The sequence below is a fragment of the Microcebus murinus genome, chromosome 17 (genome assembly GCF_040939455.1).
Source record: "Microcebus murinus isolate Inina chromosome 17, M.murinus_Inina_mat1.0, whole genome shotgun sequence".
Lineage (NCBI taxonomy): Eukaryota > Metazoa > Chordata > Mammalia > Primates > Cheirogaleidae > Microcebus > Microcebus murinus.
Window position 1 is genome coordinate 60,625,973 of NC_134120.1, and position 22,810 is coordinate 60,648,782.

At 62.3% G+C, this 22,810-nt stretch overlaps 6 pseudogenes; all 6 read left to right on the plus strand.

The window, feature by feature from the left end:
- Positions 1–411: 411 nt before the first annotated feature.
- Positions 412–530, plus strand: LOC142861709 (uncharacterized; annotated as a pseudogene).
- Positions 531–4,589: 4,059 nt separating this feature from the next.
- Positions 4,590–4,708, plus strand: LOC142861720 (uncharacterized; annotated as a pseudogene).
- Positions 4,709–8,558: 3,850 nt separating this feature from the next.
- On the plus strand, positions 8,559–8,677 carry LOC142861723 (uncharacterized; annotated as a pseudogene).
- A 3,744-nt stretch (positions 8,678–12,421) lies between these two features.
- On the plus strand, positions 12,422–12,540 carry LOC142861724 (uncharacterized; annotated as a pseudogene).
- Positions 12,541–16,384: 3,844 nt separating this feature from the next.
- LOC142861725 (uncharacterized) lies at positions 16,385–16,503 on the plus strand (annotated as a pseudogene).
- A 3,743-nt stretch (positions 16,504–20,246) lies between these two features.
- On the plus strand, positions 20,247–20,365 carry LOC142861735 (uncharacterized; annotated as a pseudogene).
- The last annotated feature ends 2,445 nt before the right edge of the window (positions 20,366–22,810 follow it).

The window sequence follows — 22,810 nt, forward strand, 5'->3', positions numbered from 1 at the left end:
CCTGGCTGGGGTCAAAGGGCGAGCGCCCCGCCCCGCCCACCCGCCCGTGCGCAGTCAGCGGCCCCGGAGGCGCGCTGGGGGTGGGGGGCGGGGAGGTGAAGGAGGCCAGGCGAGGAGAGGAGGGGGGCTGGAAGGTCTCCACCTTGGCGGGTCCAGCCGTGGAGGCGCATCTTGTGTGAGTGTGAGTGAGTGAGTGAGTGTGAGTGTGAGTGTGTGTGTATAGAGAGACAGCCCCCAACCCCGGCCCGCCGCTCCCTGCCCGCCCCGCCTGTCACCCCGTCCCTCGGAGCCCACGGGACCCGGCCGGCGAACTCAACAGGCCCGGCCCGGCGCGGGGCCTGGGGCGGGAGGAGGCGGCGGGGAAGCGCAGAGAGGCTCGGCTTCTCGAGCGGGGCAGGGGCGCCCTCCGCCGTCCACGACCACACCACCCCGAACGCGCCCGATCCCGTCTGGTCTCGGAAGCTAAGCAGGGTCGGGCCTGGTTAGAACTTGGATGGGAGACCGCCCGGGAATACCGGGTGCCGTAGGCTTCTTCTTCTTTTTTTTTTTTTTTGCCTCTGGTTCTGTCGCGTTTCTGGGAGTGCGGGGGCGGCCCGGGGTGGGGGTGACCCCCACCCTCAGCGCCCGCCGCGGTGCCTGGCGCCCCAGCCCGCACCGTGGGGCCTCCTCTTGTCCTGAGCCGAGCCGTGACACCGCCGCCACGCGGCAGCATGCGTGGCTTCTGGACAGTCAGGTCTCAGACCAAAGGTCTGCTCTGTGGGAGCCGACACGCTGGAGGAAACCTTGAGAGTCTGAGAGGGGAGGGAGTTCCAGAAGAAGGCCTGGATGTCATTTTGAGGGAGTATGTGACCAGAACTCGTCCCGTTGCTTTTGGGGTTCTATGGGCTACACGTAGGAATCTTTGGTGGTGGCACCTGATGTTCGGGCATCCGGAGTCACACCCAGACCTGCTCCACAGGCCTCCTTTTACTTTTCTCTTCGGATTCATTTTTTTTTTTTTTTTTGAGACAGAGTCTCGGTTTGTTGCCCAGGCTAGAGTGAGTGCCGTGGCGTCAGCCTAGCTCACAGCAACTTCAAACTCCTGGGCTCGAGTGATCCTTCTGCCTCAGCCTCCCGGGTAGCTGGGACTGCAGGCATGCGCCACCATGCCCCGCTAATTTTTTTTTTTTTTTTTTTTTTTTATTATTTTTTTATTTTTTTTTATTTTTTTGTCATATTATGGGGGTACAGATTTTAAGGTTTCAATAAATGCCCATTTCCCCCCCTCCCCCCAAAAGTCTGAGTCTCCATAATGACCATCCCTCAGATGGTGCACATCTCACTCACTATGTATGTATATACCCGCCCCCCTCCCCCCCCGCTAATTTTTTATATATATATCAGTTGGCCAATTAATTTCTTTCTATTTATAGTAGAGACGGGGTCTCGCTCTTGCTCAGGCTGGTTTTGAACTCCTGACCTTGAGCAATCCGCCCGCCTCGGCCTCCCAAGAGCTAGGATTACAGGCGTGAGCCACAGCGCCCGGCCGGATTCATTATTTTTAAAAAGTGTCTCTTATCTCTATTATTGCATTTTCTTTTCTCTCTCTTTTCAAGCAGATGATGGGAGTCCAAGTTTTAAGGTGACATGTGTTGCCCGTGCCCCCCTCCCCCCCCCGTGTTCTTATTCATTTACCTCTCATGTTGCTCCAGCATATTGTGGGGGCACCAATGTTAAGGTCGGGTGCGTTGCCCTCTCCCAGCCTCCCCCCTCGGGTCAGAGCTTCAAGTGCGCCCATCCCCCAGTCGGTGCGCACCCACCCCATTCCTAATGGATGTGTATGCCCATCCCCTCCCCCCACCCGCCCGACACCCACCCGAAGAAGGTGATTCCTCTGTGTCCACTTAGGTGTCCAGCGGTTCGTACCCATTTGCTGGTGAGCGCGAGCACGTGGTGCTCGTGTGTCCATTCTTGGGATACTTGGCTTACTGGAACGGGTTCCAGCTCTGGCCAGGAGAACCACGAGAGGTGCCCCCTCACCGCTGCTCCTCATAGCCGAATAGCACTCCGTGGTGTCCACGCGCCACATTTTATTTACCCACTCGTGGGTCGATGGGCACTCGGGTGGCTTCCAGGTCTTTGCGATTGTGACTTGTGCCCTGACTCTAACCCTAACCCTTACCCAGCCCGTCTCCTCCACGGCCCCTGCCTGACTGACTCCTTCCCGCCCGGCCTGTCACCTGTCACCGTCCTCTGCCCCTGCCTGACACGCTCCTCCCCGCCCGGGCCGTCACCGTCCTCGGCCCCTGCCTGACGGGGCTCCTCCGTCGCCTGGGCCTTCCAAGGGCTTGGTGTGGACGCTGGTTCCAGGACGCCCTCCCAGGAACCCGGTAGCAGGGCGGCCGCAGCGTCTCGCGCAACCCAACCGTCCGCCGGCTGGCCGCCGTGGCTAAGTGGCCTGCGGGGGACGTGCTCCCGCTGTGCCGTGGGGGCCCAGCCTGGTGTCTTCTCTGAGGCCCCACGGCTGCCGCTCCCCGCAAGGGGATAGCCGCGGAGGTGGGGACCGCCTCCTCGTGGGGACGTACACCCAGCTCTCCACGTCGGATTCCGGGGCTCTCTGTCCTGCCAGAAGGCCCAGCTGGCCTGCGGGTCCTTAGAGTGGCAAAAACATCCGAAAACTGAGATTGAGGGTCCGGTGGGTGTCTGCACTTTTGTGCTGGGCACCCCAGGGAGGCCCGGGGGCTGGCTGGACAATGCGGTCTGCTGGGCTGGGGGGGGTTTGGAGGAGCAACTGATGCCCTTTGCACTTTGGGTAGCAAGTGTCTGAGGTGTCTCTGGGCCCTGTGCCATGTGGGGGCGGGGGCGGGGGCGGGGTGGGAGGAGGAGGAGGAGGAGGAGGAGGAGGAGGAGGAGGAGGTGGGAAGGGCCGTGGCCTGCAGTCGTGTTCCCCGGGGTGGCACAGCATGTGGCTTCTTCCACAGGCTGCTTGGCCTGGGCTCCCTGCACCTGGGCCTTTGGAGGACTGGCCCTGTGCTTGCCAACACTTCCTGCAGGGACCCAGAGCTGGGAGGTTGCATCTCTCAGCCCTGGGTCGGGCAGAGCCCCAGCGGGCCATGCCCACAACCTCTCTCAGCACGGGTCCCCCAGAAGGCTCCTTTGGGACCAGGATTCTCTTGCGGGTGACTCTTTAAGGTCTGGCCCCTGGATGGAGGGGCACCAGGAGTAGAGGAGCAGGAAGGGGAAGGGGGTGGCCATGCGAGGGGACACTTTCAGGCCAAGTCCCAGCTTCAGCCTGATCCTCCTGGGAACCCCGGGGTGGACATCACACCTCCTGGTTGCCCCGCTCTGAGACAAGGAGCCGGGCTTCGCATTCCCACAGCAGCCAGTCGTGGGCTGAGGACACCTGGGGCGTTGGGAACTCCCTGGCTTCTCCTTGGATTAACATCTGGAGCTGCTTGTGAATTGTGCCGCCACACACACCCGAGTGCAGGTGTCTTCTGCACAGACTGCGGGCCTCGCTCTTCTGAATGCCGCTAGCTCGCCACCCACCCACGGGAGAACCTGGTCAGGGTACTTTCTCTCAGGGGCAGACTCTCATCCGGGCGGGGGGCTACCGGTGTCTCTGTTTGCTCCTTTCTTTCTTCCATTTCGGGAAAGGCTTCCTTACTGGGTGTGGAAATCTCCTATGCCTTTCCTCGCCTATTCTGTCGGCTCTAAAATTCTCTTTCGGTTGCCACCCTCACAGATGGATTAGGAAACTCTTTGCGGTGCACTCATTAGTGAAATGACCTCAATGACGCTGGAATCCAATATCTAATCGCCGATTTTTAGCGAGTCCACACGCCAGGGTGGTTGGGGTCCAATGCAGCCCCGGCCAGGCCCAGGCCCCTTGGACTGGGCCACAGGAGGACACAGAGGAGGGTCCCGGCCCCCACGGTAGCGGTGCGGGCAGTTCTCCAAGGGCTTGGGTGTTTTCCAGAGGGAGGAGATGGAGGGGACTGATTTCTTCAGCGCCCCACAGACCACGCCACCCCACCCCACCCATGGGACACATCCCGAGAGAGAGAGAGAGAGAGACGCCCCATACACTGGCTCCCCTCCCCCGTGCGCTGTGCCCCAGCCCTGGCCCGGGGGAATAGGCGGCCGCGGGGCCACAGGGTGGGGGGCACAGCTGAAAGGGGTTGTGGGGGAGGGCGGCCCCTGGCTGGGGTCAAAGGGCGAGCGCCCCGCCCCGCCCACCCGCCCGTGCGCAGTCAGCGGCCCCGGAGGCGCGCTGGGGGTGGGGGGCGGGGAGGTGAAGGAGGCCAGGCGAGGAGAGGAGGGGGGCTGGAAGGTCTCCACCTTGGCGGGTCCAGCCGTGGAGGCGCATCTTGTGTGAGTGTGAGTGAGTGAGTGAGTGTGAGTGTGAGTGTGTGTGTATAGAGAGACAGCCCCCAACCCCGGCCCGCCGCTCCCTGCCCGCCCCGCCTGTCACCCCGTCCCTCGGAGCCCACGGGACCCGGCCGGCGAACTCAACAGGCCCGGCCCGGCGCGGGGCCTGGGGCGGGAGGAGGCGGCGGGGAAGCGCAGAGAGGCTCGGCTTCTCGAGCGGGGCAGGGGCGCCCTCCGCCGTCCACGACCACACCACCCCGAACGCGCCCGATCCCGTCTGGTCTCGGAAGCTAAGCAGGGTCGGGCCTGGTTAGAACTTGGATGGGAGACCGCCCGGGAATACCGGGTGCCGTAGGCTTCTTCTTCTTTTTTTTTTTTTTTTTTGCCTCTGGTTCTGTCGCGTTTCTGGGAGTGCGGGGGCGGCCCGGGGTGGGGGTGACCCCCACCCTCAGCGCCCGCCGCGGTGCCTGGCGCCCCAGCCCGCACCGTGGGGCCTCCTCTTGTCCCGAGCCGTGACACCGCCGCCACGCGGCAGCATGCGTGGCTTCTGGACAGTCAGGTCTCAGACCAAAGGTCTGCTCTGTGGGAGCCGACACGCTGGAGGAAACCTTGAGAGTCTGAGAGGGGAGGGAGTTCCAGAAGAAGGCCTGGATGTCATTTTGAGGGAGTATGTGACCAGAACTCGTCCCGTTGCTTTTGGGGTTCTATGGGCTACACGTAGGAATCTTTGGTGGTGGCACCTGATGTTCGGGCATCCGGAGTCACACCCAGACCTGCTCCACAGGCCTCCTTTTACTTTTCTCTTCGGATTCATTTTTTTTTTTTTTTTTTTTTGAGACAGAGTCTCGGTTTGTTGCCCAGGCTAGAGTGAGTGCCGTGGCGTCAGCCTAGCTCACAGCAACTTCAAACTCCTGGGCTCGAGTGATCCTTCTGCCTCAGCCTCCCGGGTAGCTGGGACTGCAGGCATGCGCCACCATGCCCCGCTAATTTTTTATATATATATCAGTTGGCCAATTAATTTCTTTCTATTTATAGTAGAGACGGGGTCTCGCTCTTGCTCAGGCTGGTTTTGAACTCCTGACCTTGAGCAATCCGCCCGCCTCGGCCTCCCAAGAGCTAGGATTACAGGCGTGAGCCACAGCGCCCGGCCGGATTCATTATTTTTAAAAAGTGTCTCTTATCTCTATTATTGCATTTTCTTTTCTCTCTCTTTTCAAGCAGATGATGGGAGTCCAAGTTTTAAGGTGACATGTGTTGCCCGTGCCCCCCTCCCCCCCCGTGTTCTTATTCATTTACCTCTCATGTTGCTCCAGCATATTGTGGGGGCACCAATGTTAAGGTCGGGTGCGTTGCCCTCTCCCAGCCTCCCCCCTCGGGTCAGAGCTTCAAGTGCGCCCATCCCCCAGTCGGTGCGCACCCACCCCATTCCTAATGGATGTGTATGCCCATCCCCTCCCCCCACCCGCCCGACACCCACCCGAAGAAGGTGATTCCTCTGTGTCCACTTAGGTGTCCATCGGTTCGTACCCATTTGCTGGTGAGCGCGAGCACGTGGTGCTCGTGTGTCCATTCTTGGGATACTTGGCTTACTGGAACGGGTTCCAGCTCTGGCCAGGAGAACCACGAGAGGTGCCCCCTCAGCGCTGCTCCTCATAGCCGAATAGCACTCCGTGGTGTCCACGCGCCACATTTTATTTACCCACTCGTGGGTCGATGGGCACTCGGGTGGCTTCCAGGTCTTTGCGATTGTGACTTGTGCCCTGACTCTAACCCTAACCCTTACCCAGCCCGTCTCCTCCACGGCCCCTGCCTGACTGACTCCTTCCCGCCCGGCCTGTCACCTGTCACCGTCCTCTGCCCCTGCCTGACACGCTCCTCCCCGCCCGGGCCGTCACCGTCCTCGGCCCCTGCCTGACGGGGCTCCTCCGTCGCCTGGGCCTTCCAAGGGCTTGGTGTGGACGCTGGTTCCAGGACGCCCTCCCAGGAACCCGGTAGCAGGGCGGCCGCAGCGTCTCGCGCAACCCAACCGTCCGCCGGCTGGCCGCCGTGGCTAAGTGGCCTGCGGGGGACGTGCTCCCGCTGTGCCGTGGGGGCCCAGCCTGGTGTCTTCTCTGAGGCCCCACGGCTGCCGCTCCCCGCAAGGGGATAGCCGCGGAGGTGGGGACCGCCTCCTCGTGGGGACGTACACCCAGCTCTCCACGTCGGATTCCGGGGCTCTCTGTCCTGCCAGAAGGCCCAGCTGGCCTGCGGGTCCTTAGAGTGGCAAAAACATCCGAAAACTGAGATTGAGGGTCCGGTGGGTGTCTGCACTTTTGTGCTGGGCACCCCAGGGAGGCCCGGGGGCTGGCTGGACAATGCGGTCTGCTGGGCTGGGGGGGGTTTGGAGGAGCAACTGATGCCCTTTGCACTTTGGGTAGCAAGTGTCTGAGGTGTCTCTGGGCCCTGTGCCATGTGGGGGCGGGGGCGGGGGCGGGGTGGGAGGAGGAGGAGGAGGAGGAGGAGGAGGAGGAGGAGGAGGAGGTGGGAAGGGCCGTGGCCTGCAGTCGTGTTCCCCGGGGTGGCACAGCATGTGGCTTCTTCCACAGGCTGCTTGGCCTGGGCTCCCTGCACCTGGGCCTTTGGAGGACTGGCCCTGTGCTTGCCAACACTTCCTGCAGGGACCCAGAGCTGGGAGGTTGCATCTCTCAGCCCTGGGTCGGGCAGAGCCCCAGCGGGCCATGCCCACAACCTCTCTCAGCACGGGTCCCCCAGAAGGCTCCTTTGGGACCAGGATTCTCTTGCGGGTGACTCTTTAAGGTCTGGCCCCTGGATGGAGGGGCACCAGGAGTAGAGGAGCAGGAAGGGGAAGGGGGTGGCCATGCGAGGGGACACTTTCAGGCCAAGTCCCAGCTTCAGCCTGATCCTCCTGGGAACCCCGGGGTGGACATCACACCTCCTGGTTGCCCCGCTCTGAGACAAGGAGCCGGGCTTCGCATTCCCACAGCAGCCAGTCGTGGGCTGAGGACACCTGGGGCGTTGGGAACTCCCTGGCTTCTCCTTGGATTAACATCTGGAGCTGCTTGTGAATTGTGCCGCCACACACACCCGAGTGCAGGTGTCTTCTGCACAGACTGCGGGCCTCGCTCTTCTGAATGCCGCTAGCTCGCCACCCACCCACGGGAGAACCTGGTCAGGGTACTTTCTCTCAGGGGCAGACTCTCATCCGGGCGGGGGGCTACCGGTGTCTCTGTTTGCTCCTTTCTTTCTTCCATTTCGGGAAAGGCTTCCTTACTGGGTGTGGAAATCTCCTATGCCTTTCCTCGCCTATTCTGTCGGCTCTAAAATTCTCTTTCGGTTGCCACCCTCACAGATGGATTAGGAAACTCTTTGCGGTGCACTCATTAGTGAAATGACCTCAATGACGCTGGAATCCAATATCTAATCGCCGATTTTTAGCGAGTCCACACGCCAGGGTGGTTGGGGTCCAATGCAGCCCCGGCCAGGCCCAGGCCCCTTGGACTGGGCCACAGGAGGACACAGAGGAGGGTCCCGGCCCCCACGGTAGCGGTGCGGGCAGTTCTCCAAGGGCTTGGGTGTTTTCCAGAGGGAGGAGATGGAGGGGACTGATTTCTTCAGCGCCCCACAGACCACGCCACCCCACCCCACCCATGGGACACATCCCGAGAGAGAGAGAGACGCCCCATACACTGGCTCCCCTCCCCCGTGCGCTGTGCCCCAGCCCTGGCCCGGGGGAATAGGCGGCCGCGGGGCCACAGGGTGGGGGGCACAGCTGAAAGGGGTTGTGGGGGAGGGCGGCCCCTGGCTGGGGTCAAAGGGCGAGCGCCCCGCCCCGCCCACCCGCCCGTGCGCAGTCAGCGGCCCCGGAGGCGCGCTGGGGGTGGGGGGCGGGGAGGTGAAGGAGGCCAGGCGAGGAGAGGAGGGGGGCTGGAAGGTCTCCACCTTGGCGGGTCCAGCCGTGGAGGCGCATCTTGTGTGAGTGTGAGTGAGTGAGTGAGTGTGAGTGTGAGTGTGTGTGTATAGAGAGACAGCCCCCAACCCCGGCCCGCCGCTCCCTGCCCGCCCCGCCTGTCACCCCGTCCCTCGGAGCCCACGGGACCCGGCCGGCGAACTCAACAGGCCCGGCCCGGCGCGGGGCCTGGGGCGGGAGGAGGCGGCGGGGAAGCGCAGAGAGGCTCGGCTTCTCGAGCGGGGCAGGGGCGCCCTCCGCCGTCCACGACCACACCACCCCGAACGCGCCCGATCCCGTCTGGTCTCGGAAGCTAAGCAGGGTCGGGCCTGGTTAGAACTTGGATGGGAGACCGCCCGGGAATACCGGGTGCCGTAGGCTTCTTCTTCTTTTTTTTTTTTTTTTTTGCCTCTGGTTCTGTCGCGTTTCTGGGAGTGCGGGGGCGGCCCGGGGTGGGGGTGACCCCCACCCTCAGCGCCCGCCGCGGTGCCTGGCGCCCCAGCCCGCACCGTGGGGCCTCCTCTTGTCCCGAGCCGTGACACCGCCGCCACGCGGCAGCATGCGTGGCTTCTGGACAGTCAGGTCTCAGACCAAAGGTCTGCTCTGTGGGAGCCGACACGCTGGAGGAAACCTTGAGAGTCTGAGAGGGGAGGGAGTTCCAGAAGAAGGCCTGGATGTCATTTTGAGGGAGTATGTGACCAGAACTCGTCCCGTTGCTTTTGGGGTTCTATGGGCTACACGTAGGAATCTTTGGTGGTGGCACCTGATGTTCGGGCATCCGGAGTCACACCCAGACCTGCTCCACAGGCCTCCTTTTACTTTTCTCTTCGGATTCATTTTTTTTTTTTTTTTTTTTTGAGACAGAGTCTCGGTTTGTTGCCCAGGCTAGAGTGAGTGCCGTGGCGTCAGCCTAGCTCACAGCAACTTCAAACTCCTGGGCTCGAGTGATCCTTCTGCCTCAGCCTCCCGGGTAGCTGGGACTGCAGGCATGCGCCACCATGCCCCGCTAATTTTTTATATATATATCAGTTGGCCAATTAATTTCTTTCTATTTATAGTAGAGACGGGGTCTCGCTCTTGCTCAGGCTGGTTTTGAACTCCTGACCTTGAGCAATCCGCCCGCCTCGGCCTCCCAAGAGCTAGGATTACAGGCGTGAGCCACAGCGCCCGGCCGGATTCATTATTTTTAAAAAGTGTCTCTTATCTCTATTATTGCATTTTCTTTTCTCTCTCTTTTCAAGCAGATGATGGGAGTCCAAGTTTTAAGGTGACATGTGTTGCCCGTGCCCCCCTCCCCCCCCCGTGTTCTTATTCATTTACCTCTCATGTTGCTCCAGCATATTGTGGGGGCACCAATGTTAAGGTCGGGTGCGTTGCCCTCTCCCAGCCTCCCCCCTCGGGTCAGAGCTTCAAGTGCGCCCATCCCCCAGTCGGTGCGCACCCACCCCATTCCTAATGGATGTGTATGCCCATCCCCTCCCCCCACCCGCCCGACACCCACCCGAAGAAGGTGATTCCTCTGTGTCCACTTAGGTGTCCATCGGTTCGTACCCATTTGCTGGTGAGCGCGAGCACGTGGTGCTCGTGTGTCCATTCTTGGGATACTTGGCTTACTGGAACGGGTTCCAGCTCTGGCCAGGAGAACCACGAGAGGTGCCCCCTCAGCGCTGCTCCTCATAGCCGAATAGCACTCCGTGGTGTCCACGCGCCACATTTTATTTACCCACTCGTGGGTCGATGGGCACTCGGGTGGCTTCCAGGTCTTTGCGATTGTGACTTGTGCCCTGACTCTAACCCTAACCCTTACCCAGCCCGTCTCCTCCACGGCCCCTGCCTGACGGGGCTCCTCCGTCGCCTGGGCCTTCCAAGGGCTTGGTGTGGACGCTGGTTCCAGGACGCCCTCCCAGGAACCCGGTAGCAGGGCGGCCGCAGCGTCTCGCGCAACCCAACCGTCCGCCGGCTGGCCGCCGTGGCTAAGTGGCCTGCGGGGGACGTGCTCCCGCTGTGCCGTGGGGGCCCAGCCTGGTGTCTTCTCTGAGGCCCCACGGCTGCCGCTCCCCGCAAGGGGATAGCCGCGGAGGTGGGGACCGCCTCCTCGTGGGGACGTACACCCAGCTCTCCACGTCGGATTCCGGGGCTCTCTGTCCTGCCAGAAGGCCCAGCTGGCCTGCGGGTCCTTAGAGTGGCAAAAACATCCGAAAACTGAGATTGAGGGTCCGGTGGGTGTCTGCACTTTTGTGCTGGGCACCCCAGGGAGGCCCGGGGGCTGGCTGGACAATGCGGTCTGCTGGGCTGGGGGGGGTTTGGAGGAGCAACTGATGCCCTTTGCACTTTGGGTAGCAAGTGTCTGAGGTGTCTCTGGGCCCTGTGCCATGTGGGGGCGGGGGCGGGGGCGGGGTGGGAGGAGGAGGAGGAGGAGGAGGAGGAGGAGGAGGAGGTGGGAAGGGCCGTGGCCTGCAGTCGTGTTCCCCGGGGTGGCACAGCATGTGGCTTCTTCCACAGGCTGCTTGGCCTGGGCTCCCTGCACCTGGGCCTTTGGAGGACTGGCCCTGTGCTTGCCAACACTTCCTGCAGGGACCCAGAGCTGGGAGGTTGCATCTCTCAGCCCTGGGTCGGGCAGAGCCCCAGCGGGCCATGCCCACAACCTCTCTCAGCACGGGTCCCCCAGAAGGCTCCTTTGGGACCAGGATTCTCTTGCGGGTGACTCTTTAAGGTCTGGCCCCTGGATGGAGGGGCACCAGGAGTAGAGGAGCAGGAAGGGGAAGGGGGTGGCCATGCGAGGGGACACTTTCAGGCCAAGTCCCAGCTTCAGCCTGATCCTCCTGGGAACCCCGGGGTGGACATCACACCTCCTGGTTGCCCCGCTCTGAGACAAGGAGCCGGGCTTCGCATTCCCACAGCAGCCAGTCGTGGGCTGAGGACACCTGGGGCGTTGGGAACTCCCTGGCTTCTCCTTGGATTAACATCTGGAGCTGCTTGTGAATTGTGCCGCCACACACACCCGAGTGCAGGTGTCTTCTGCACAGACTGCGGGCCTCGCTCTTCTGAATGCCGCTAGCTCGCCACCCACCCACGGGAGAACCTGGTCAGGGTACTTTCTCTCAGGGGCAGACTCTCATCCGGGCGGGGGGCTACCGGTGTCTCTGTTTGCTCCTTTCTTTCTTCCATTTCGGGAAAGGCTTCCTTACTGGGTGTGGAAATCTCCTATGCCTTTCCTCGCCTATTCTGTCGGCTCTAAAATTCTCTTTCGGTTGCCACCCTCACAGATGGATTAGGAAACTCTTTGCGGTGCACTCATTAGTGAAATGACCTCAATGACGCTGGAATCCAATATCTAATCGCCGATTTTTAGCGAGTCCACACGCCAGGGTGGTTGGGGTCCAATGCAGCCCCGGCCAGGCCCAGGCCCCTTGGACTGGGCCACAGGAGGACACAGAGGAGGGTCCCGGCCCCCACGGTAGCGGTGCGGGCAGTTCTCCAAGGGCTTGGGTGTTTTCCAGAGGGAGGAGATGGAGGGGACTGATTTCTTCAGCGCCCCACAGACCACGCCACCCCACCCCACCCATGGGACACATCCCGAGAGAGAGAGAGACGCCCCATACACTGGCTCCCCTCCCCCGTGCGCTGTGCCCCAGCCCTGGCCCGGGGGAATAGGCGGCCGCGGGGCCACAGGGTGGGGGGCACAGCTGAAAGGGGTTGTGGGGGAGGGCGGCCCCTGGCTGGGGTCAAAGGGCGAGCGCCCCGCCCCGCCCACCCGCCCGTGCGCAGTCAGCGGCCCCGGAGGCGCGCTGGGGGTGGGGGGCGGGGAGGTGAAGGAGGCCAGGCGAGGAGAGGAGGGGGGCTGGAAGGTCTCCACCTTGGCGGGTCCAGCCGTGGAGGCGCATCTTGTGTGAGTGTGAGTGAGTGAGTGAGTGTGAGTGTGAGTGTGTGTGTATAGAGAGACAGCCCCCAACCCCGGCCCGCCGCTCCCTGCCCGCCCCGCCTGTCACCCCGTCCCTCGGAGCCCACGGGACCCGGCCGGCGAACTCAACAGGCCCGGCCCGGCGCGGGGCCTGGGGCGGGAGGAGGCGGCGGGGAAGCGCAGAGAGGCTCGGCTTCTCGAGCGGGGCAGGGGCGCCCTCCGCCGTCCACGACCACACCACCCCGAACGCGCCCGATCCCGTCTGGTCTCGGAAGCTAAGCAGGGTCGGGCCTGGTTAGAACTTGGATGGGAGACCGCCCGGGAATACCGGGTGCCGTAGGCTTCTTCTTCTTTTTTTTTTTTTTTTTGCCTCTGGTTCTGTCGCGTTTCTGGGAGTGCGGGGGCGGCCCGGGGTGGGGGTGACCCCCACCCTCAGCGCCCGCCGCGGTGCCTGGCGCCCCAGCCCGCACCGTGGGGCCTCCTCTTGTCCCGAGCCGTGACACCGCCGCCACGCGGCAGCATGGGTGGCTTCTGGACAGTCAGGTCTCAGACCAAAGGTCTGCTCTGTGGGAGCCGACACGCTGGAGGAAACCTTGAGAGTCTGAGAGGGGAGGGAGTTCCAGAAGAAGGCCTGGATGTCATTTTGAGGGAGTATGTGACCAGAACTCGTCCCGTTGCTTTTGGGGTTCTATGGGCTACACGTAGGAATCTTTGGTGGTGGCACCTGATGTTCGGGCATCCGGAGTCACACCCAGACCTGCTCCACAGGCCTCCTTTTACTTTTCTCTTCGGATTCATTTTTTTTTTTTTTTTTTTTTTGAGACAGAGTCTCGGTTTGTTGCCCAGGCTAGAGTGAGTGCCGTGGCGTCAGCCTAGCTCACAGCAACTTCAAACTCCTGGGCTCGAGTGATCCTTCTGCCTCAGCCTCCCGGGTAGCTGGGACTGCAGGCATGCGCCACCATGCCCCGCTAATTTTTTATATATATATCAGTTGGCCAATTAATTTCTTTCTATTTATAGTAGAGACGGGGTCTCGCTCTTGCTCAGGCTGGTTTTGAACTCCTGACCTTGAGCAATCCGCCCGCCTCGGCCTCCCAAGAGCTAGGATTACAGGCGTGAGCCACAGCGCCCGGCCGGATTCATTATTTTTAAAAAGTGTCTCTTATCTCTATTATTGCATTTTCTTTTCTCTCTCTTTTCAAGCAGATGATGGGAGTCCAAGTTTTAAGGTGACATGTGTTGCCCGTGCCCCCCTCCCCCCCCCGTGTTCTTATTCATTTACCTCTCATGTTGCTCCAGCATATTGTGGGGGCACCAATGTTAAGGTCGGGTGCGTTGCCCTCTCCCAGCCTCCCCCCTCGGGTCAGAGCTTCAAGTGCGCCCATCCCCCAGTCGGTGCGCACCCACCCCATTCCTAATGGATGTGTATGCCCATCCCCTCCCCCCACCCGCCCGACACCCACCCGAAGAAGGTGATTCCTCTGTGTCCACTTAGGTGTCCATCGGTTCGTACCCATTTGCTGGTGAGCGCGAGCACGTGGTGCTCGTGTGTCCATTCTTGGGATACTTGGCTTACTGGAACGGGTTCCAGCTCTGGCCAGGAGAACCACGAGAGGTGCCCCCTCAGCGCTGCTCCTCATAGCCGAATAGCACTCCGTGGTGTCCACGCGCCACATTTTATTTACCCACTCGTGGGTCGATGGGCACTCGGGTGGCTTCCAGGTCTTTGCGATTGTGACTTGTGCCCTGACTCTAACCCTAACCCTTACCCAGCCCGTCTCCTCCACGGCCCCTGCCTGACTGACTCCTTCCCGCCCGGCCTGTCACCTGTCACCGTCCTCTGCCCCTGCCTGACACGCTCCTCCCCGCCCGGGCCGTCACCGTCCTCGGCCCCTGCCTGACGGGGCTCCTCCGTCGCCTGGGCCTTCCAAGGGCTTGGTGTGGACGCTGGTTCCAGGACGCCCTCCCAGGAACCCGGTAGCAGGGCGGCCGCAGCGTCTCGCGCAACCCAACCGTCCGCCGGCTGGCCGCCGTGGCTAAGTGGCCTGCGGGGGACGTGCTCCCGCTGTGCCGTGGGGGCCCAGCCTGGTGTCTTCTCTGAGGCCCCACGGCTGCCGCTCCCCGCAAGGGGATAGCCGCGGAGGTGGGGACCGCCTCCTCGTGGGGACGTACACCCAGCTCTCCACGTCGGATTCCGGGGCTCTCTGTCCTGCCAGAAGGCCCAGCTGGCCTGCGGGTCCTTAGAGTGGCAAAAACATCCGAAAACTGAGATTGAGGGTCCGGTGGGTGTCTGCACTTTTGTGCTGGGCACCCCAGGGAGGCCCGGGGGCTGGCTGGACAATGCGGTCTGCTGGGCTGGGGGGGGTTTGGAGGAGCAACTGATGCCCTTTGCACTTTGGGTAGCAAGTGTCTGAGGTGTCTCTGGGCCCTGTGCCATGTGGGGGCGGGGGCGGGGGCGGGGTGGGAGGAGGAGGAGGAGGAGGAGGAGGAGGAGGAGGAGGTGGGAAGGGCCGTGGCCTGCAGTCGTGTTCCCCGGGGTGGCACAGCATGTGGCTTCTTCCACAGGCTGCTTGGCCTGGGCTCCCTGCACCTGGGCCTTTGGAGGACTGGCCCTGTGCTTGCCAACACTTCCTGCAGGGACCCAGAGCTGGGAGGTTGCATCTCTCAGCCCTGGGTCGGGCAGAGCCCCAGCGGGCCATGCCCACAACCTCTCTCAGCACGGGTCCCCCAGAAGGCTCCTTTGGGACCAGGATTCTCTTGCGGGTGACTCTTTAAGGTCTGGCCCCTGGATGGAGGGGCACCAGGAGTAGAGGAGCAGGAAGGGGAAGGGGGTGGCCATGCGAGGGGACACTTTCAGGCCAAGTCCCAGCTTCAGCCTGATCCTCCTGGGAACCCCGGGGTGGACATCACACCTCCTGGTTGCCCCGCTCTGAGACAAGGAGCCGGGCTTCGCATTCCCACAGCAGCCAGTCGTGGGCTGAGGACACCTGGGGCGTTGGGAACTCCCTGGCTTCTCCTTGGATTAACATCTGGAGCTGCTTGTGAATTGTGCCGCCACACACACCCGAGTGCAGGTGTCTTCTGCACAGACTGCGGGCCTCGCTCTTCTGAATGCCGCTAGCTCGCCACCCACCCACGGGAGAACCTGGTCAGGGTACTTTCTCTCAGGGGCAGACTCTCATCCGGGCGGGGGGCTACCGGTGTCTCTGTTTGCTCCTTTCTTTCTTCCATTTCGGGAAAGGCTTCCTTACTGGGTGTGGAAATCTCCTATGCCTTTCCTCGCCTATTCTGTCGGCTCTAAAATTCTCTTTCGGTTGCCACCCTCACAGATGGATTAGGAAACTCTTTGCGGTGCACTCATTAGTGAAATGACCTCAATGACGCTGGAATCCAATATCTAATCGCCGATTTTTAGCGAGTCCACACGCCAGGGTGGTTGGGGTCCAATGCAGCCCCGGCCAGGCCCAGGCCCCTTGGACTGGGCCACAGGAGGACACAGAGGAGGGTCCCGGCCCCCACGGTAGCGGTGCGGGCAGTTCTCCAAGGGCTTGGGTGTTTTCCAGAGGGAGGAGATGGAGGGGACTGATTTCTTCAGCGCCCCACAGACCACGCCACCCCACCCCACCCATGGGACACATCCCGAGAGAGAGAGAGACGCCCCATACACTGGCTCCCCTCCCCCGTGCGCTGTGCCCCAGCCCTGGCCCGGGGGAATAGGCGGCCGCGGGGCCACAGGGTGGGGGGCACAGCTGAAAGGGGTTGTGGGGGAGGGCGGCCCCTGGCTGGGGTCAAAGGGCGAGCGCCCCGCCCCGCCCACCCGCCCGTGCGCAGTCAGCGGCCCGGAGGCGCGCTGGGGGTGGGGGGCGGGGAGGTGAAGGAGGCCAGGCGAGGAGAGGAGGGGGGCTGGAAGGTCTCCACCTTGGCGGGTCCAGCCGTGGAGGCGCATCTTGTGTGAGTGTGAGTGAGTGAGTGAGTGTGAGTGTGAGTGTGTGTGTATAGAGAGACAGCCCCCAACCCCGGCCCGCCGCTCCCTGCCCGCCCCGCCTGTCACCCCGTCCCTCGGAGCCCACGGGACCCGGCCGGCGAACTCAACAGGCCCGGCCCGGCGCGGGGCCTGGGGCGGGAGGAGGCGGCGGGGAAGCGCAGAGAGGCTCGGCTTCTCGAGCGGGGCAGGGGCGCCCTCCGCCGTCCACGACCACACCACCCCGAACGCGCCCGATCCCGTCTGGTCTCGGAAGCTAAGCAGGGTCGGGCCTGGTTAGAACTTGGATGGGAGACCGCCCGGGAATACCGGGTGCCGTAGGCTTCTTCTTCTTTTTTTTTTTTTTTTTTGCCTCTGGTTCTGTCGCGTTTCTGGGAGTGCGGGGGCGGCCCGGGGTGGGGGTGACCCCCACCCTCAGCGCCCGCCGCGGTGCCTGGCGCCCCAGCCCGCACCGTGGGGCCTCCTCTTGTCCCGAGCCGTGACACCGCCGCCACGCGGCAGCATGCGTGGCTTCTGGACAGTCAGGTCTCAGACCAAAGGTCTGCTCTGTGGGAGCCGACACGCTGGAGGAAACCTTGAGAGTCTGAGAGGGGAGGGAGTTCCAGAAGAAGGCCTGGATGTCATTTTGAGGGAGTATGTGACCAGAACTCGTCCCGTTGCTTTTGGGGTTCTATGGGCTACACGTAGGAATCTTTGGTGGTGGCACCTGATGTTCGGGCATCCGGAGTCACACCCAGACCTGCTCCACAGGCCTCCTTTTACTTTTCTCTTCGGATTCATTTTTTTTTTTTTTTTTTTTGAGACAGAGTCTCGGTTTGTTGCCCAGGCTAGAGTGAGTGCCGTGGCGTCAGCCTAGCTCACAGCAACTTCAAACTCCTGGGCTCGAGTGATCCTTCTGCCTCAGCCTCCCGGGTAGCTGGGACTGCAGGCATGCGCCACCATGCCCCGCTAATTTTTTATATATATATCAGTTGGCCAATTAATTTCTTTCTATTTATAGTAGAGACGGGGTCTCGCTCTTGCTCAGGCTGGTTTTGAACTCCTGACCTTGAGCAATCCGCCCGCCTCGGCCTCCCAAGAGCTAGGATTACAGGCGTGAGCCACAGCGCCCGGCCGGATTCATTATTTTTAAAAAGTGTCTCTTATCTCTATTATTGCATTTTCTTTTCTCTCTCTTTTCAAGCAGATGATGGGAGTCCAAGTTTTAAGGTGACATGTGTTGCCCGTGCCCCCCTCCCCCCCCCGTGTTCTTATTCATTTACCTCTCATGTTGCTCCAGCATATTGTGGGGGCACCAATGTTAAGGTCGGGTGCGTTGCCCTCTCCCAGCCTCCCCCCTCGGGTCAGAGCTTCAAGTGCGCCCATCCCCCAGTCGGTGCGCACCCACCCCATTCCTAATGGATGTGTATGCCCATCCCCTCCCCCCACCCGCCCGACACCCACCCGAAGAAGGTGATTCCTCTGTGTCCACTTAGGTGTCCATCGGTTCGTACCCATTTGCTGGTGAGCGCGAGCACGTGGTGCTCGTGTGTCCATTCTTGGGATACTTGGCTTACTGGAACGGGTTCCAGCTCTGGCCAGGAGAACCACGAGAGGTGCCCCCTCAGCGCTGCTCCTCATAGCCGAATAGCACTCCGTGGTGTCCACGCGCCACATTTTATTTACCCACTCGTGGGTCGATGGGCACTCGGGTGGCTTCCAGGTCTTTGCGATTGTGACTTGTGCCCTGACTCTAACCCTAACCCTTACCCAGCCCGTCTCCTCCACGGCCCCTGCCTGACGGGGCTCCTCCGTCGCCTGGGCCTTCCAAGGGCTTGGTGTGGACGCTGGTTCCAGGACGCCCTCCCAGGAACCCGGTAGCAGGGCGGCCGCAGCGTCTCGCGCAACCCAACCGTCCGCCGGCTGGCCGCCGTGGCTAAGTGGCCTGCGGGGGACGTGCTCCCGCTGTGCCGTGGGGGCCCAGCCTGGTGTCTTCTCTGAGGCCCCACGGCTGCCGCTCCCCGCAAGGGGATAGCCGCGGAGGTGGGGACCGCCTCCTCGTGGGGACGTACACCCAGCTCTCCACGTCGGATTCCGGGGCTCTCTGTCCTGCCAGAAGGCCCAGCTGGCCTGCGGGTCCTTAGAGTGGCAAAAACATCCGAAAACTGAGATTGAGGGTCCGGTGGGTGTCTGCACTTTTGTGCTGGGCACCCCAGGGAGGCCCGGGGGCTGGCTGGACAATGCGGTCTGCTGGGCTGGGGGGGGTTTGGAGGAGCAACTGATGCCCTTTGCACTTTGGGTAGCAAGTGTCTGAGGTGTCTCTGGGCCCTGTGCCATGTGGGGGCGGGGGCGGGGGCGGGGTGGGAGGAGGAGGAGGAGGAGGAGGAGGAGGAGGAGGAGGTGGGAAGGGCCGTGGCCTGCAGTCGTGTTCCCCGGGGTGGCACAGCATGTGGCTTCTTCCACAGGCTGCTTGGCCTGGGCTCCCTGCACCTGGGCCTTTGGAGGACTGGCCCTGTGCTTGCCAACACTTCCTGCAGGGACCCAGAGCTGGGAGGTTGCATCTCTCAGCCCTGGGTCGGGCAGAGCCCCAGCGGGCCATGCCCACAACCTCTCTCAGCACGGGTCCCCCAGAAGGCTCCTTTGGGACCAGGATTCTCTTGCGGGTGACTCTTTAAGGTCTGGCCCCTGGATGGAGGGGCACCAGGAGTAGAGGAGCAGGAAGGGGAAGGGGGTGGCCATGCGAGGGGACACTTTCAGGCCAAGTCCCAGCTTCAGCCTGATCCTCCTGGGAACCCCGGGGTGGACATCACACCTCCTGGTTGCCCCGCTCTGAGACAAGGAGCCGGGCTTCGCATTCCCACAGCAGCCAGTCGTGGGCTGAGGACACCTGGGGCGTTGGGAACTCCCTGGCTTCTCCTTGGATTAACATCTGGAGCTGCTTGTGAATTGTGCCGCCACACACACCCGAGTGCAGGTGTCTTCTGCACAGACTGCGGGCCTCGCTCTTCTGAATGCCGCTAGCTCGCCACCCACCCACGGGAGAACCTGGTCAGGGTACTTTCTCTCAGGGGCAGACTCTCATCCGGGCGGGGGGCTACCGGTGTCTCTGTTTGCTCCTTTCTTTCTTCCATTTCGGGAAAGGCTTCCTTACTGGGTGTGGAAATCTCCTATGCCTTTCCTCGCCTATTCTGTCGGCTCTAAAATTCTCTTTCGGTTGCCACCCTCACAGATGGATTAGGAAACTCTTTGCGGTGCACTCATTAGTGAAATGACCTCAATGACGCTGGAATCCAATATCTAATCGCCGATTTTTAGCGAGTCCACACGCCAGGGTGGTTGGGGTCCAATGCAGCCCCGGCCAGGCCCAGGCCCCTTGGACTGGGCCACAGGAGGACACAGAGGAGGGTCCCGGCCCCCACGGTAGCGGTGCGGGCAGTTCTCCAAGGGCTTGGGTGTTTTCCAGAGGGAGGAGATGGAGGGGACTGATTTCTTCAGCGCCCCACAGACCACGCCACCCCACCCCACCCATGGGACACATCCCGAGAGAGAGAGAGACGCCCCATACACTGGCTCCCCTCCCCCGTGCGCTGTGCCCCAGCCCTGGCCCGGGGGAATAGGCGGCCGCGGGGCCACAGGGTGGGGGGCACAGCTGAAAGGGGTTGTGGGGGAGGGCGGCCCCTGGCTGGGGTCAAAGGGCGAGCGCCCCGCCCCGCCCACCCGCCCGTGCGCAGTCAGCGGCCCCGGAGGCGCGCTGGGGGTGGGGGGCGGGGAGGTGAAGGAGGCCAGGCGAGGAGAGGAGGGGGGCTGGAAGGTCTCCACCTTGGCGGGTCCAGCCGTGGAGGCGCATCTTGTGTGAGTGTGAGTGAGTGAGTGAGTGTGAGTGTGAGTGTGTGTGTATAGAGAGACAGCCCCCAACCCCGGCCCGCCGCTCCCTGCCCGCCCCGCCTGTCACCCCGTCCCTCGGAGCCCACGGGACCCGGCCGGCGAACTCAACAGGCCCGGCCCGGCGCGGGGCCTGGGGCGGGAGGAGGCGGCGGGGAAGCGCAGAGAGGCTCGGCTTCTCGAGCGGGGCAGGGGCGCCCTCCGCCGTCCACGACCACACCACCCCGAACGCGCCCGATCCCGTCTGGTCTCGGAAGCTAAGCAGGGTCGGGCCTGGTTAGAACTTGGATGGGAGACCGCCCGGGAATACCGGGTGCCGTAGGCTTCTTCTTCTTTTTTTTTTTTTTTTTTGCCTCTGGTTCTGTCGCGTTTCTGGGAGTGCGGGGGCGGCCCGGGGTGGGGGTGACCCCCACCCTCAGCGCCCGCCGCGGTGCCTGGCGCCCCAGCCCGCACCGTGGGGCCTCCTCTTGTCCCGAGCCGTGACACCGCCGCCACGCGGCAGCATGCGTGGCTTCTGGACAGTCAGGTCTCAGACCAAAGGTCTGCTCTGTGGGAGCCGACACGCTGGAGGAAACCTTGAGAGTCTGAGAGGGGAGGGAGTTCCAGAAGAAGGCCTGGATGTCATTTTGAGGGAGTATGTGACCAGAACTCGTCCCGTTGCTTTTGGGGTTCTATGGGCTACACGTAGGAATCTTTGGTGGTGGCACCTGATGTTCGGGCATCCGGAGTCACACCCAGACCTGCTCCACAGGCCTCCTTTTACTTTTCTCTTCGGATTCATTTTTTTTTTTTTTTTTTTTTGAGACAGAGTCTCGGTTTGTTGCCCAGGCTAGAGTGAGTGCCGTGGCGTCAGCCTAGCTCACAGCAACTTCAAACTCCTGGGCTCGAGTGATCCTTCTGCCTCAGCCTCCCGGGTAGCTGGGACTGCAGGCATGCGCCACCATGCCCCGCTAATTTTTTATATATATATCAGTTGGCCAATTAATTTCTTTCTATTTATAGTAGAGACGGGGTCTCGCTCTTGCTCAGGCTGGTTTTGAACTCCTGACCTTGAGCAATCCGCCCGCCTCGGCCTCCCAAGAGCTAGGATTACAGGCGTGAGCCACAGCGCCCGGCCGGATTCATTATTTTTAAAAAGTGTCTCTTATCTCTATTATTGCATTTTCTTTTCTCTCTCTTTTCAAGCAGATGATGGGAGTCCAAGTTTTAAGGTGACATGTGTTGCCCGTGCCCCCCTCCCCCCCCCGTGTTCTTATTCATTTACCTCTCATGTTGCTCCAGCATATTGTGGGGGCACCAATGTTAAGGTCGGGTGCGTTGCCCTCTCCCAGCCTCCCCCCTCGGGTCAGAGCTTCAAGTGCGCCCATCCCCCAGTCGGTGCGCACCCACCCCATTCCTAATGGATGTGTATGCCCATCCCCTCCCCCCACCCGCCCGACACCCACCCGAAGAAGGTGATTCCTCTGTGTCCACTTAGGTGTCCATCGGTTCGTACCCATTTGCTGGTGAGCGCGAGCACGTGGTGCTCGTGTGTCCATTCTTGGGATACTTGGCTTACTGGAACGGGTTCCAGCTCTGGCCAGGAGAACCACGAGAGGTGCCCCCTCAGCGCTGCTCCTCATAGCCGAATAGCACTCCGTGGTGTCCACGCGCCACATTTTATTTACCCACTCGTGGGTCGATGGGCACTCGGGTGGCTTCCAGGTCTTTGCGATTGTGACTTGTGCCCTGACTCTAACCCTAACCCTTACCCAGCCCGTCTCCTCCACGGCCCCTGCCTGACGGGGCTCCTCCGTCGCCTGGGCCTTCCAAGGGCTTGGTGTGGACGCTGGTTCCAGGACGCCCTCCCAGGAACCCGGTAGCAGGGCGGCCGCAGCGTCTCGCGCAACCCAACCGTCCGCCGGCTGGCCGCCGTGGCTAAGTGGCCTGCGGGGGACGTGCTCCCGCTGTGCCGTGGGGGCCCAGCCTGGTGTCTTCTCTGAGGCCCCACGGCTGCCGCTCCCCGCAAGGGGATAGCCGCGGAGGTGGGGACCGCCTCCTCGTGGGGACGTACACCCAGCTCTCCACGTCGGATTCCGGGGCTCTCTGTCCTGCCAGAAGGCCCAGCTGGCCTGCGGGTCCTTAGAGTGGCAAAAACATCCGAAAACTGAGATTGAGGGTCCGGTGGGTGTCTGCACTTTTGTGCTGGGCACCCCAGGGAGGCCCGGGGGCTGGCTGGACAATGCGGTCTGCTGGGCTGGGGGGGGTTTGGAGGAGCAACTGATGCCCTTTGCACTTTGGGTAGCAAGTGTCTGAGGTGTCTCTGGGCCCTGTGCCATGTGGGGGCGGGGGCGGGGGCGGGGTGGGAGGAGGAGGAGGAGGAGGAGGAGGAGGAGGAGGAGGTGGGAAGGGCCGTGGCCTGCAGTCGTGTTCCCCGGGGTGGCACAGCATGTGGCTTCTTCCACAGGCTGCTTGGCCTGGGCTCCCTGCACCTGGGCCTTTGGAGGACTGGCCCTGTGCTTGCCAACACTTCCTGCAGGGACCCAGAGCTGGGAGGTTGCATCTCTCAGCCCTGGGTCGGGCAGAGCCCCAGCGGGCCATGCCCACAACCTCTCTCAGCACGGGTCCCCCAGAAGGCTCCTTTGGGACCAGGATTCTCTTGCGGGTGACTCTTTAAGGTCTGGCCCCTGGATGGAGGGGCACCAGGAGTAGAGGAGCAGGAAGGGGAAGGGGGTGGCCATGCGAGGGGACACTTTCAGGCCAAGTCCCAGCTTCAGCCTGATCCTCCTGG